This window comes from Culex pipiens, chromosome 2 (assembly GCF_016801865.2).
Source record: "Culex pipiens pallens isolate TS chromosome 2, TS_CPP_V2, whole genome shotgun sequence".
NCBI classification, from domain to species: Eukaryota; Metazoa; Arthropoda; class Insecta; order Diptera; family Culicidae; genus Culex; species Culex pipiens.
In genome coordinates, this window is record NC_068938.1 from 143,778,688 (window position 1) to 143,793,168 (window position 14,481).

General features: G+C 35.3%; 1 protein-coding gene across 1 annotated transcript in view; it reads left to right on the top strand.

Moving 5' to 3' along the window:
• Window positions 1–14,481, top strand: part of LOC120416208 (uncharacterized) — an 84,961-nt gene that overhangs the window by 53,526 nt on the left and 16,954 nt on the right. The gene's annotated exons all lie outside the window — the stretch shown is intronic.

Below are 14,481 nucleotides of genomic sequence, written 5' to 3' on the forward strand. Positions count from 1 at the left end.
AATAAATTCTCTCATTTTTTCCTAAATTCGTGTTTGCGGAGAAATCCCGCGCAACCCTTTCCGTGAATCTGCTCCTGTCCGCGACCAAAACAGAACCGTTACCGGTGACGATGCACCGACCGCGGTGACCGGCCCAAGATGTGACCCCGGGGAAAGCCTTTCGGGCGAAACAACAACAACATCGTCGTCGACGACGAATGGCCTCCCTTCGAGGACGAAACGTATGTGACACTCACGGGATGGTAAATTAATAATTTATGTATTAAGTTGTTGGACTGTCCTTTCGGGAAACCGGGGGAATTAATCTGCGAGACAACCGAGGTAGTGCCTAAAAAATTGAAAAGTGTTGCCAATTATTTCCCCAAAACGTAAAAGAATTGAAAATCTGCGGTTCTTGGTGTGGTCAATCCTTTCCGCTTAATGGCCAATTGTGCTGATTTGTGGGGCAACATTCCACAATCCCTTTTCTGGGGTGGAATTTTCACTGTCCAATTCGAGCCACTCTGGTTGCGTGGTGTTAAAGTCCCCAAGGCTAGTGTTCAACTCCTTACTCAATGCATCCCTTACCGTTGAACGTACATGCAAAGCTCCCCAGTACGGTGTGCTTAAAATGACAAAATTAACAAGAAAATCATCTCTTTAATCTTTCATAACGTTCAAGAAAGAAAACCAGGTAGTTTTGCCTGAATTTAATTTAAAATGAAATCAAACCCACCCTGCCTCAAAGTGGCTTGGCCAAGTGTCGTGGCGCCGGGAGTCCAAAGGGACACATGTGTTTTTGCGGGCAGCCAGTCAGGCGAGATTTCGTTGACAAACGTAAGCGTGTCTAGGATTTTGGCCTGTGGGGGGACACAAACACACACACACACACCGGGAAAATGGGTTGTGCTTGCCTTCATGTGGCATAAATCTTGGCCTGGCGTGGCTGCTGACTGTCCCTCACCCTACGTCCGGGGTCTCCCCAGTTCCAGTCCAGTCGTCCCGGGGGGATTTGTTTGCTACCTTGGAGTTCTCTGCTGTGCTTTAGCTTTTAGAGGGTTTAAAACGGCCAGTTGCAGCTGGTTTTTGTCCCGGAAATGGTTTCGGAAAAGGTAGAATAATTGCTGACGACGGGCTGAATTATGTGACAATGGGAAGTTACATTAGTTTTATTCTTTTTATAAGTACGGATTAAATAAGGGGTGGAAGTAAGTGGCGATTACAGAACAAAAAAAAATATTCAAATTAAAGATTCAAAGCAGCAGAAACTTTTTAAAAGCTGTGAACTACACAGCTAAAAAAGTAGTAATCAAGCTGCGTGTAAAAGGCCTGGGTTTAAAATAAATATTGCATTATTTTATGCAATTTTATGTGATTTTACACTCTGAAATATGTAGCCCATCAGTATGGGAAACCTACTTGACCGAAATGTCAAGCTCATATATGCGTTTATCCTTACAGCTTTCCATCGGTCTGGTGGCCGAGTGGGCTAAGGCGCCAGTCCTTACTGTTGGTGCTGGGTTTGAATCCCGTCGGTTGAAACTTTTTTTTGTTTTTGTAAAAATTGTACATGCATATTAAGTGTTTATTTTGACGAAGGTGATGTGCACATTTTTGCATGTGATTTTACCATCGGATTTTTTGCTGTGTACTAATAGCTTTTAAACAATCAAAGGAAAATAAAGAAAAACCAACTTATGATTAAAAACGCCAAAAAAATCCCAATTTAATAGTGGAGAAATTTTTTTCAAGATTGATCTTTTATTTTTGTTGTCCCTTGTCTTTTATATCAGCTAAATACGTTGTATTTTTTTGTGTCTTTTTGAGATAAAATAGATTACGAATAGTTTTATTTCAAAGGTCAATCTTTAAATTGTTTTCTTTAAATGAGCAGTTCTCTACGGAATCGGTATCTTTTCTTTGATTTTAGTTTTAGTATTTTTTTATCCGGCTGAAACTTTTATGATGCCTTTGATGTGCCCAAAGAAGCCATTTTGCATCATTCGTTTGTCCATTTAACTTTCCATACAAATTTGGCGGCTATGAAAATTCAAAAATCTGTATCTTTTGAATGAATTTTTTGATCGATTAATCTTTAATCATAATCTTTGACCGAGTTATGATTTTTTGAATCAATACAGATTAAAAAAAAAGCGAAATATTGGTCGCAAAAATTTTTTAACTTCATTTTCGATGTAAAATCGAATTTTCAATTAAAAAGTACTAAAAAGTAGAAATTTTGATAAAGTGCACCGTTTTCAAGTTATAGCAATTTTTTGGTAACTTTTTGAAAATAGTCGCAGTTATTTTTTTTTTTTTAAATTAGTGCCCATGTCTGCCCACTTTTGAAAAAAATATTTTCGAACAGCTCAAAATTACGCCCTTTTGAAATGTTAGACTTGATTTAATGTTTTCGAAAAGGTCAAAAAATTTCACGAATGTTTCATATTTTATATTATAAATCGGACCATTAGTTGCTGAGATATCGACTTTTGAAAATGGTGGGTTGTTTAGGTGAGACTTAAATACATCAATTTTCCTGTTTTTATACCTTTGCATGGCAATATCTCAGCAACTAAGGGTCGTATCAACAAAGTTCAAAAAATCAAAATATAGAGAATTTTCTCAACTTTTCAAAAATATTTTTTTTAAAGTGGGCAAACATGGGCACTAATTCAAAAAAAATAATAACTGCGACTTTTTTAAAAAAGTTATCAAAAAAGATTTTTTGCACATTCTGGAAATTTCTGAAAAGTTGGCATTTGATGTCCTCTAAAACATATCAGAAAATAAAAAAATAAAAAATAGTGTTTTTTGCAAACCAAGTTTTAGTGCCAAAAAGTGAAATTAAAAATCACCAAAAAAAAATTTACCGTGTATCAATTTTTTACAGTGTAGTCCATATCCATACCTACAACTTTGCCGAAGACACCAAATCGATCAAAAAATTCCTTCAAAAGATACAGATTTTTGAATTTTCACATATCATTTTTGTATGGACAGCTGCCAAATTTGTACGGAAAATTATATGGACGAACAAATGATGCAAAATGGTTTCTTTGGGCATACTGAAGGCACCAAAAAAAGATTCAGCCGGATTAAAAAATACAAAAAAAATCGAATGACCGAAATCATAGAGAATTGCTCATATATCATAATTGCCTTGATTTTTTTTTTTCAAATTTCCATCAAAATGAATGGAAGGCAACATTCCACTGAACCACAATTAAAACTTTCCACCTTCCCTTTTCTGCGCAATAAATTAAATCGATACAATGTCACGGTTAATTGCGACTAACTTCGCGGTTACTTCCAGATTCGTTCGAATGGTCCTCATTCGATTTTTCGCCTCAATGGACTCGACATCACCAAACTTAAGATTTATCCCCTCAATTTTCCTGAACACTCGGGGGAATCGCGAATTTGGTTAAACTTCTCAAATTCAGCGTAAATTAAGTTTAATTATCCGACAAGTTTTTTTTAACTCGTCCGTCTTTCGAGGAAATTTTGTAAACGAAAACACAATTATTAGACCGACAGCGAAAAAAATTAAACCAACCAACTCTCGAAATTGCGGTCTGGCCGTGAAATTAGTATTTTACATCGTGCCCCGCCGTTAAACTTCTCCCCGTAGAGGAGAGAGGCCAGCCAGATTAAATCTTCGACACATGAAACGATTTAAAAGTCATAAAGACTGAAAGGCCTCTCCCGGTCCAGCTAATTTACGCCGGAAAACCCCGCTTTTTTTGCGCCGCTTTTCTCTCGGTCCTAAAAGTCCTTTCCAGGCGCTGCAGGCGGAGAAAATTAAACCCTATTATATTCATAAGCCCGCCTTTCGATACAGAAGAGAATGGATTCTTCGTTTCTTTTTTTCGGCGAGGCAATTTTTGGCAGATTTGCATGCATCGAGGCTACACCGAGTATCGGATGCAACGACCTTTACCCAAAGTAAGGACCCTTCCCGAAACAGAGGGGGAGCAAAAAGTTGGGTAACCTTTGGCTTCCGAACTAAAACTGTAAAACCACATAAAAGATTGTAAATAACTTATGAAGAATAATGCAAACTTAATGAAACACTTTAAATATATCATTAAGTTCTTAAAGTTCCAAATAAATATAAGATGAATACTTTGTAAAAGCAAGTAAGAAATAGGTTTAAATTTATTAAAATGAAATTTTACAAGAAACTTAACCCAAACATAATTTTGCCAGAAATATATTTCCAAACTGTTTTCGTTGCATTTGTTTGAGACATTTTGAAAATTCTGATACAAAGATTTTCAAATAAGTTTAGTTGCTCATAGTAAAAAAAACATTCTCAAAAAATAGAAAAAAAAGCCAAGGTGTAAAAATCGAAAACAAATGCACACGCCAAGGGTTACCCAAACCATTCCTAAACGTAGTAAGGTCAGACACCCAACACAAAAAATAAAGCAAAATTCACACCATATAAACATCCCACGTCAATGAGGAAGCCGTTAAGGGTGGTGGGCAACACGGGGTAAAACCGGACACGGTCCGAGATAAGTGAGCGTGAAATATTTAAAGTTGGATCATAAAACGGCCCGTGATAGCATCGTCGTTTCGTGGGTGGTCAAAGTCTTCTTCTGCTTCTTCTTCTTCTTCTTCTTCGTCGGGGTGGAGGCTTAATTAGATTGTGCATTAACTGCAAAAAGTCGAGAACCAGGCCGCCACACGGATAAGGACGATCCTGAGTCTTTGGGATGCTGGTCTGGCGTCCGAGGTTGAGTTAAAAAACGTGTTAACGGTTGTGTCTCTTTTTTTTTTTTTTTTTTTTGGGTGAAAGGATGGCACAGTGAGTTAACCCGGTGCATTTTTTATTTAAAAAATATTTATGTGGTTTTTGAACCTTTGACAGACAATTTAAAAAAAACATGTCCACTGAATGAATTTTGAACAGTTTAAAAATAATAGTTTATGCAACAAGTTGCAAAAAGAAGATTGTTACAGCCCCCGAGTCGCACATTTATCCAACGAGGTATACCGAGTTGGATAAATACGACGAGTGCTGAAAAAATCAAGTATTGCAACGAGTTGCTAACAACATTTTTTGCAAATCCAAAAAACGCTTTTTGAATGGAATTTTATGTCAAACATCCAAGTGTTAAGTAAACTCACCGCTCAATTAAAAAAAATGAAAAATTTTACTTTTCGATACTAGTGCTGAAAAGTTCAGATTCCCATTTCAGTTATGAAACTATTTAGCACTGGTATTGAAATGTATTAATTTTACATTCTGTTATTTTTGGTAGAGAAAAGTAGGTCGTTTCTTCATTCGAGAATGACAAGAATAGTATGTAGTTACCCGACGAAATTGCAAAATTGTATTTTTCGCTATTCCGTTGTAAAACTACTTAGTTAAGCTGTCAATCTCAAAAGATGGAACGGCCTACTATTTGCCAAAATAACAGAACTAAAAAGTACTTTTCAACATTCATTTGAGTGCTAAAAAGTTTATGTTTACCAGGGATGGTATTTGCTCGTTTCCTCGCCGATGGCGAGGGCTTTTAGATATCGTCCCTCGCTCAAAATCTTAAATTCTTCGGCGTTCTCCCAAAACTGCATCAAAAGAGCGAAGCGAAAACGACGCCGATGAAATAGCGAGCAACGAACAAACCGATGCATAAGACGGAAAAAAATCTCTCACACAGCCAGTCCCCTCGCTCAAAAAGCAAGAGAAAGAGCAATCGTGAAATTCTCTCGCCCGTAAGCCCTGTAGAAATGAGTTCATTTGTGTGCGTGAGCTCCAGTGTATGTATACAGCAATTTCGTGTGCGTGTCTCTCCGGTTGGAACGATAGTTCCATCGTAGCCAGCGAGAGGGTATTTCTCGTCGATGTGGTGGGCTTTCGATATTCGCGATAGCAAGCCGACCATCACTCGGCTGCGAAAGAGAAGAGAAATTTTAAGAGACGAGGAACGCACCGAAATATGCATCAATGATAGTGCGATGGTGATGGTTTACCTACTCTGATGTTTACAGCACTTGTATCACAAAGTAATACTTTTCGATACTATTTAGGAAGTTGACACCAAGGGTCCTGATTTTCGGTTCAAAGATCTGAAATCACTCACTCATCGCCGAGTGAATCTTTGCCGACTGGAGGTCGCAACCAGTCGCGAGTGAACACTACACTCAGGTTGCCAGCGACTTGCTCAATCGCTTCTCCCAGCGACACAAATACTTCGTGAATTTCTTTGCCCACTCCGTCCGTCGACCCGAGTCACACACGAATACGTTCAGAGAAGAGAGAATCTAACAACATTCCAGCTCGGCGCTCTTTTGGCCTGCACTACCACAGTTTGCCGTAAGTTTGTATTTGGCATGATGGAAATTGCTTGTAAATTTGTCTTTAATGTCGTGTTATCAACAAAATTGCAAAAAAAAAATTGATGGCATAGATTTTAAGCACTTTAATATCTGAGTAAAACAAAGCTGATCGCAAACTAATTCGACTCAGCGACTGAGCGACATAACGCAATCGATGTATCTGAACCATTCGCTGTATTGCCCGATTGAAGTGAGAGGGAGAGCAAAGAGAAAGTGTTCTGTAACGATTGGTGTGGGAGAGACAAACGGTAGCAAACGGTCAGAGCAGATTTTTGTCGCTTTAATTTGTGGTCGTGAGTGATTGAGTCGTTTTGGAGCAATCAGGACCCTTGACGATAATTATAGAAGTATCGCCGATAATCGACGATAGACCCTCCATAAAATGCAGTATTTTAATGTGAATTTTCATAATATTAATATAAATTTCAAATGACGCAAATTTTGTAAAAAAAATCTCAAAATTAGAGTTTTTAGCGTAGTGTTCTATATTCCCGCTACATGTATGAATTTTCATTTGCTAGAGTTTTCCGTCTAAAATAATTATCTCTTTACAAAAAAAAACGTATTTAAAAAAAAATCTCGACTCGATTTTTCAGTTCAAGTATGAATCCACACTTTCGTGTAATCATACAAGTGCGTTAAAATGAACTAAACAGTGAGCAATGTTGATTCTCTGTGTAGATCATAAACTACTACTTCGGCTGATTTCGATCAGAAATCCCTTCTCAAGATTTTAATATATTGACATGCTTACTATGACCAGCCCTCAAAATTGTTTTGAGTCTTGTAAAAAATAAATGATGCAAAATAATTTCTTTGACAAAGGAAAACGCATGTACAATAGGGTGCTCAGAAAAAAATGAACCCCTGCTCCACAAGCAAAATCGTTTATTTGGGTCATTTTAAGCATCTGTGTCAATTTTTAACGAAATTGGTTGAGATTAACCAATTAATACTAGAGCATGAAATCGGAGAATAAAACGTCTTTAATACAAAAATGACATTTTTTAATATTTGTAGAGCATTAACACTTGTAGCCCCAACGGGGTCAAAAAAGTTGGAAATGCAACTTCACCGGCTCTTTGAACACTTGGAAAAAAAAAGTTGGAAATGACTTTTTCATTGTAACTTAGGATAGACGCATCTGTTTTGGATCTACCTTGTTGTAAGTGATTCATCCAATGCAACAAGAATAATAAAAATCGGTTTGGTTTTCGCCAAGATACAGCCGGATGAAGTTGCATTTCCAACTTGTTTGACCCACTTGGTGCTTCGCGTAAGTTTTGACCCCGTTGGTGCTACAATTGAGGTTTAGCAGCGCGACTGTGTTTCAAATGTAGGTGGCGCCAAAATGAGGTTAATTGCCAAAAATCGTATTCCTTTCTGCTGGATTGAAGAACAAAATCGTTTATTTCTCATGATTTCCTGCATCAATCCTAATGAAACTAGTTACAAAAGACGAGAAAATTTTTTTGCTTTAAAATAATGAACGAAAAAAATTAGTTTCCCCGTATATATCAATGAAATAAACAGTTATATAGTTAATAACAGATGTGTTAACGTATATTCAACAATTTTCATTGATTTTTGACAGACTTTCTTGCCAAATAGTCCAAATTACTATCTTTTTCTAAATTTCCAGTTTTCTCATAGGAAAATCAAACAAATATTGGAAAGTTATACACCAAAATGTTGGAAATAATTTTCCTTATCCGAATCCGGCATAATTTTTATAAAAAAAATTGATTTTTAAGGTGCAACACATTTTTTTTAAAAACATAGATTTACGCTATTTGTTCATAGGTGGCGACATGTGTACTTTAGCTTTGCTGCAAATTCTCTATTGTTTAATTTCCAACGAGAATCTCACGTTTGAGAATATTTGGATGGGAGTAGCGCACGGTACAGACTAAACCGTATGACTTTTTTTTCATTTTTCCCATACAAACTTAACTTTCGAGTATCAATGAAAAAAAAGTTCCATATTCTGGGCACTCTTGTGTACAAAGTTTAATTTAAATAAAAAAACAAAATTATAATGTTTGAAAAAAAAGCTTAAATCTACACAATTACTCATCCTTTGGACTAACTCTTAAGACGACTTAATTTCTGTGTTGCCAATTTTAGGATATCTATCAATTTTGAACACAATCTGTCAGAATTCATCCCACTGTTTAAAAAATCTCGTACCGAAAAGGAAAAACGCGTTAATGAGGGGCAAACTTTTTCGTTTATGTTATTTTCCGCTCACAGCTTCAGGAGAAAGTTGAAACTACTGTTTCAACAGCTCATAAATCGTCACATGTCTGCACGTGCCTCCTTTCGCCAGGGAAGACTTCCGGCACTTTTTTTTGCAATCTTATTCAAATGAAATACGAGTTGACTTTTTTCCAACGAATCACCAGCGGTTTCGATAGCTTATGTTGCTCACTTTTGAATATGCCAACGGAAAGCTGCGTGACTTACTCGATTTCGGCACCACATGTAACAACTGCAACAGACGAGACCACACGTGTCCTTACGGGGTGGCTTTTTTCGGTCCTCGCAACCCCTCCGGGAAAGGCGATAAATTTTCCAACCCCCCAAAAGTCGCATGTCCCGTGGTCATGAGGCGAGAATTGAAAATGATAAATCACGTGTGGCACGGAGACGAAGAACCAAAGGGGGGAAATAATTGAAAAATCTGCAGGGTAAAAAAGAACAAGAAAATTCTCTGGTGAGGTGAGTGGCATCATAAATTGAGTTAATTATATCAAGTTTTATTCGAATGTTGCAACATTTTGAGTCCATTGCATGCAACAATGGCTTCCATATCTAATTGCAACAAATTGGGTAACTTGTGGTTCTGAAACCCACGAATGATATTTTACTTTTAAATAAAATATCCCGGAGTTACAATTTCCAATAATAAAATATTTTTTTGAGTTGAGCAGTAGAGGGTTAAGGGTTGTCCAAAAATGATTTCCATAAAATTTTACCCAACCCAAGTGATCCTCTCTGCAAACAACTGTTGCGGTTATGGTCACGTGGCTCGGCAGCAGCAATTTATGCACTCTTGCGCAGTGTTTTAATTTGAAAGTCCTGCTTCCGCGGTAGACTTGAGTTCTATAGATACAATTCTCACTTTTGGTGAATGTGGAGAGCACTGGTCGGTCTGAAGAGTTCATTTATGGTTTCACCCCACCTTTGCTGCAAGGATCAACAGTTTCTCGCTAGAATGGGCGATACAATCATGGTTGCACACAGTAAAAAATAACATAAAAATTAGATAGTTGTTCCTAAGTTTTTTTTTTATCAAATTTTGTAACATGTAATTTTCCTTTTTCACCACAGATTGAAAAAAAATACAACAAGAACCAAGTAAATTATAAAACTACAGATTTATTCTTTTTTACTGTGTAGTTGCAGACAGACAAAAAATAGACAGGAAATGTACGTAATCATATGGAATATTTTCCACTTGAGTATGGATCACGATGATGCAGAGGTATCATCATAAACATGGAAATGATAGCGTGCTTAATTTGCATGCTGTTCTTCTGGGTAAAACTCTTTTTTTGCCGAGTTTTGTTCAATTTCGGTGCAAATTTCTTTTCTTGGCTTTCTGCGATGCAGTTGATTCTTTGCTGCATTGAACGACGAAATTTTGTTTCTTTAATTTATGTACAAACATTGCCTTTGGCTTCGAATGTCAAAGTTATATTTCTTTCTGTGATTTTTTTCGTTGAAGAAGGATTTCTTGCATTTTTAAGTAAAAAAGTATAGAAATGTCTTTTAGATTTTTTGTGGGTTTGGAATAATTTTCAGAGGGTTGAGTTTGGCCCGCGAGTAGTAACTTTTAAATGAATCACCAACTAAAAGCTGATTTGAATCGCTGTATTGCTATAACCTTGCTTATCATGGAATAACAATTGGGAAGTGAATAAAAAATTAAAAGTAGGCAAGATAGATAGACATCGATGAAAAAATAAAATCAATCAACTGAATTCAACTAACTTCACCCTGAAAAATTTAAGGTAATTGCTTAAAATACACTTCTATGCTCAATGCTACCTTAAAATTGAAATAAAAATAAGTGTGATTCAAATTAAAGCCAAATTTAGCTTAAAGTTTTTGTCCCTCTATAAAATTCCCAAAAAAATAAGGGGGCAAAAAAATGTCTTTCATTTTCATTGAAAAAACTTGTACAATTGATAGTAAACTATTTTAAATACATTCTATAACGCTTGTGTTCATATTTTCTATCAAAAAGAGCACTTTAAGACTTGTTGCTAATTTTCAATGTCGAGACCACAGCTTGAAAAAAATATAAAACTTTTGTCAAAAATATTTTTAAAAATTAATTCATATTTTCAAATTTTTGTTAGCAGCAAAACTGGGCAGATTTCTACGAAATCGGTCTTTATTTTATTTTTGTATTTTTTTATCCGGCGGAATCTTTTTTAGTGCCTTCGGTACGCCCAAAGAAGCCATTTTCCATCATTAGTTTGTCCATATAATTTTCCAAACAAATTTGACAGCTGTCCATACAAAAATGATTAATAAAAATTCCAAAATCGGAATCCTTTGAAGAAATTTTCAGAACGATTTGATGTCTTCGGCAAAGTTGTAATTATATATAAGGATTACTATGAAAAAAAATGAAACGCGGTAAAAAATTTGGTGATTTTTAATTACACTTTTTGTCACCAATACTTGATTTGCAAAAAAAGAACACTATTTTTATTTATTTTTTCATGTTCTGATATGTTTTAGAGGACATCAAATGCCTACTTTTTAGAAATTTCCAAGTTGTGCAAAAAATCTTCGACCGAGTTATGCATTTTTGAATGAATGCTTTGCTTACTCTTGAAAAAAACATTTTTGAAAAGCTGAGAAAATTCTCTATATTTTGCATTCTTGAACTTTGTTGATAAGACCCTTTGCTGTAAAGGTTAAAAAACCTGAAAATTGATGTTTTCCAAGTCTCACCCAAACAACCCACCATTTTCAAACAACGATATCTCAGCAACTAGTGGTTCAATTTTCAATGTTAAAATATGAAAAATTCGTGAAATTTTTCGACCTTTTCAAAACAATATTTATTTATTTTTAAATCAAGACTATTATTTCAAAAGAGCGTAATAGTGAATGTTTGGCCCTTTTGAAATTCAATATTACGCCCTTTTAAAATGATAGTCTTGGTTTAAAAATTTTGAATTTTTTTTTTTTCGAAGAGATCCGAAAATTTAACGAATGTTTTAAATTTTAACATTGTAAATTGGACCATTAGTTGCTGAGATATCGACATTAGAAAATGGTGTGTTGTTTGAGTGGGACTTAGAAAACATCAATTTTCCTGTTTTTAAACACTTGCATGGCAATATCTCAGCAATTCTTTTATATTCTTTTATTTTTGAATAGCTGAGAAAATTCTCTATATTTTGCTTTTTTGAACTTTGTTGAAACGACCCTTAGGTATCAACAAAGTTCAAAAAAGCAAAATATAGAGAATTTTCTCAGCTATTCAAAAATAAAAGAATATCAAAGGTGGGCTAACATGTGCACTAATTAAAAAAATAAAAACTGCGACTATTTTCAAAAAAGTCACCTAATAATGGATTTAACTTGAAAACGATGCACAGTACTTTTTGATTGCAAATTTGATTTTAATAATGAAGTTGTAAAGTTTTTACGATCAATAATTCGATTTAAAAAAAAAGGTATAGATTCAAAAATTCTCAATCAAAGATTTTTTGCACAACCTGGAAAATTCTGAAAAATTGGCATTTGTTGTCCTCTAAAACATATCAGAAATGGAAAAAAATAAAAATTGTGTTTTTTGCATCAGGTTTTAGTGACAAAAAGTTAGATAAAAAATCACCAAAAAAAAATTTTACCGTGTATATTTCTTTTTTCAGTGTAATCCGTATCCATATCTACAACTTTGCCGAAGACACCAAATCGATCAAAACATCCTCAAAAAGATACAGATTTTTGAATTTTCATACATCATTTTTGTATGGACAACTGCCAAATTTGTATGGAAAATTATATGGACAAACTAAAGATGCAAAATGGCTTCTTTGGGCATACCGAAAGCACCAAAATAGTTTCAGTCGGATTAAAAACTACAAAAATTAAAATTGAAGAAAAATACCGATTTCGTAGAGATTTGCTCAGCTACTTACTAAACCGTTATAAAAAAAAGATTTTAAAAAGTAATATAAAGTATTGAAATTATACAAAATAATTCATTTTGAAAAACTTGTAAACTTTTTCAAATTTTCGAAGATCAGTTAAATGTCATTTATGTGAACAAGATGATGTATTAGAATAATGCATTCAAATTTTATATAATTTCCAGCACTGTTCTGCGAAAAACTTTTTGTTATATTGATCAAACCCACATTCTAGGGCCAAGGTAGCCCAACGCATTCCGGATTATCTCCGATAAAATCGGACCATATTTTCCCCCTTCTGACAGTTAAAAATATAGAAAAATCTGGATCTTTTGCCATCGTAAGCGTCCAATTTTTTCAATCCTTTTAAAAGATTTTTGAGAAAAAATTGGGTGAATAAATTGACAAATTGAGAAAAATGTGCATAACGTTAAAAATCATGGATTCTTTTTTTCAAAATTGCAAATCGTGATGAATCTTACTAAATTTTGCCAAATCACTTTCTTTTTTGTTAATCTGCAGGAATTGTCATTTAGATAGTGAAATTTTTGCTAATTTACAGGAAAATAAACAATAACAGCTACAACAATATTGTGGAATTGCAATATTATCACCAAAAATAATTAAGGCATTGTTCTGTGGAAAATTTTTAATTGTGTTGGATCTTTTGCAACCGGAAGCGTAAAATTTGCTCATTTCTACCCAAACAATACAAAATTTTAAACAAAAAATAGGGAAAAATTGACTATCCTAGCGTCTGAGTGTTAAAAGTACAATTAATTGAATTGCAACTAGAACTTATATTCACAAAGTTGTAAAATGTCATAAAATTACTGTACTTTTTCAAAGAAATTTCAATGCAAATGTGACAACATAAACAGAGCATTGCAACATTGACCAAAACCATTCACAATCTTTTTGAACGTTGTCATTATAACGAATTCCTCCCTCAAGTTCTAAGTCAATACAGAGCTCAAACCCCACCAGCAAAAAAGTTGAATCTGTCGGTGACATTTACATCAGCCCCGCTTGAGACACAATCATCGTAAATCACCCAAGTTGCGAAAATAATTATCCACGAAATTCACTGTCTCAAAGCATCACAAGAAGCTGGACAAAAAAAAACTTGCCCCACGATAAACTCCCTGGTGGGAAAGAAAAACACCGAAAATCAGGACGACGGCAAAGCGGTCCACCGAGATCCGGCCCCCAAATCGAATATTCGGAAAAAGTTGCATTGCACAACATAAAAATCAGATCATCACAAAGGAAAAGACAGAGCTATAGGAGAAAAAAGTCTGAGGAAATCAACCGAAACCACCCACCCCGGTGTTGAACTGTTGAACGCGGTGAACCTTGCCACGTGGTGGCCACAAGTCAAGCGGTTCCTCGCAAGTGTTTTTGTGACCGATTTTCTTGGGACAAAAAATCGCTTTCCCAGGACAGTAGTCGTGGTCGTCATTGATTATCCGCATCATTCCTCTGGGAGGGATACAGAATTCAGAAAACGACGCACCTTGGCCTCGAAAGAGTCTGAACTAGAGGTGGGAATAGTAGAAATGCTGATGTAGGTAGCACCAGAATCTAGAGGTCCCAAGAGGGTTAAGAATTTTGTCTTCTCTTTTGGTGTTTTTTTTTCTGTTGTGCCGAAGGTAGTAATCATTGATTCAAGAAAGGGTTGATCTTGGTCTTTCTCAATTCAGTGTTTAATTTAATCATGATGAGAATTTTGTGTTCAAACTGATTGAACTTTACCCTACTCTACTCTACCCTACTCTACTCTACTCTACTCTACTCTACTCTACTCTACTCTACTCTACTCTACTCTACTCTACTCTACTCTACTCTACTCTACTCTACTCTACTCTACTCTACTCTACTCTACTCTACTCTACTCTACTCTACTCTACTCTACTCTACTCTACTCTACTCTACTCTACTCTACTCTTTACTTTTACTGAATTTGTTGTTTGTGCGCTCACTATTTTGC